This window comes from Arachis ipaensis, chromosome B09, assembly GCF_000816755.2.
Source record: "Arachis ipaensis cultivar K30076 chromosome B09, Araip1.1, whole genome shotgun sequence".
Classification (NCBI taxonomy): domain Eukaryota; kingdom Viridiplantae; phylum Streptophyta; class Magnoliopsida; order Fabales; family Fabaceae; genus Arachis; species Arachis ipaensis.
The window spans coordinates 132,271,143-132,271,802 of record NC_029793.2 but is presented as its reverse complement, the minus strand read 5'-3'; positions in this window follow the sequence as shown (position 1 = coordinate 132,271,802).

The window sequence follows — 660 nt, the reverse complement described above, 5'->3', positions numbered from 1 at the left end:
TAAAAAAAATAATAAAATTTTCTCTCAATTTTTTTTATTCAGATAAATTAGACAACATCTAATACTACACATTAGATCACAAACTCCCACATCCACCCACCCATATGCACAACTATATGGGTTTTTATATTCCACACTACATAAGTTTTTTTTTTTTTTCTTCGGTAGAATGAACAACCTCAATCTTAGATACCCCAATGCACACTACATAAGTTAAACTCATGTTCCCAAGTGATCTTGCATAAAAGCCAACGAATCTACTATTTGCGCCAAGTCTCCTGTGGAGAGTTGTTGTTGAAGAATTAATTGTCTGTTTTCTTGTTGGTGAAATCAATCCAAGTTTTGTCACGCTCCATTTTTGGGCAGCCCATTTATCTACTATTGGGCCCAACTACTGAAGACTAGTCTGGGCACGAGGAGAAAATAATACCCCATTCGGGTCCCGAGCACAAAGCTATTACACTATTGACCCCAAAAAAAAAATAAAAAGGCTATGACACTGATGTTCCCCAATAGAAAAGACATTACCCTTTGCAGATCTTTTTCAAAAGCTTTATATACTTTTATTTTCAATATAATTACAATGCTCTGAATTATTATAGCTTGTTGCTGAATTCCTAAGCAAATGGAACCTAAGCATCAATCAAGTAAAAGAAACAA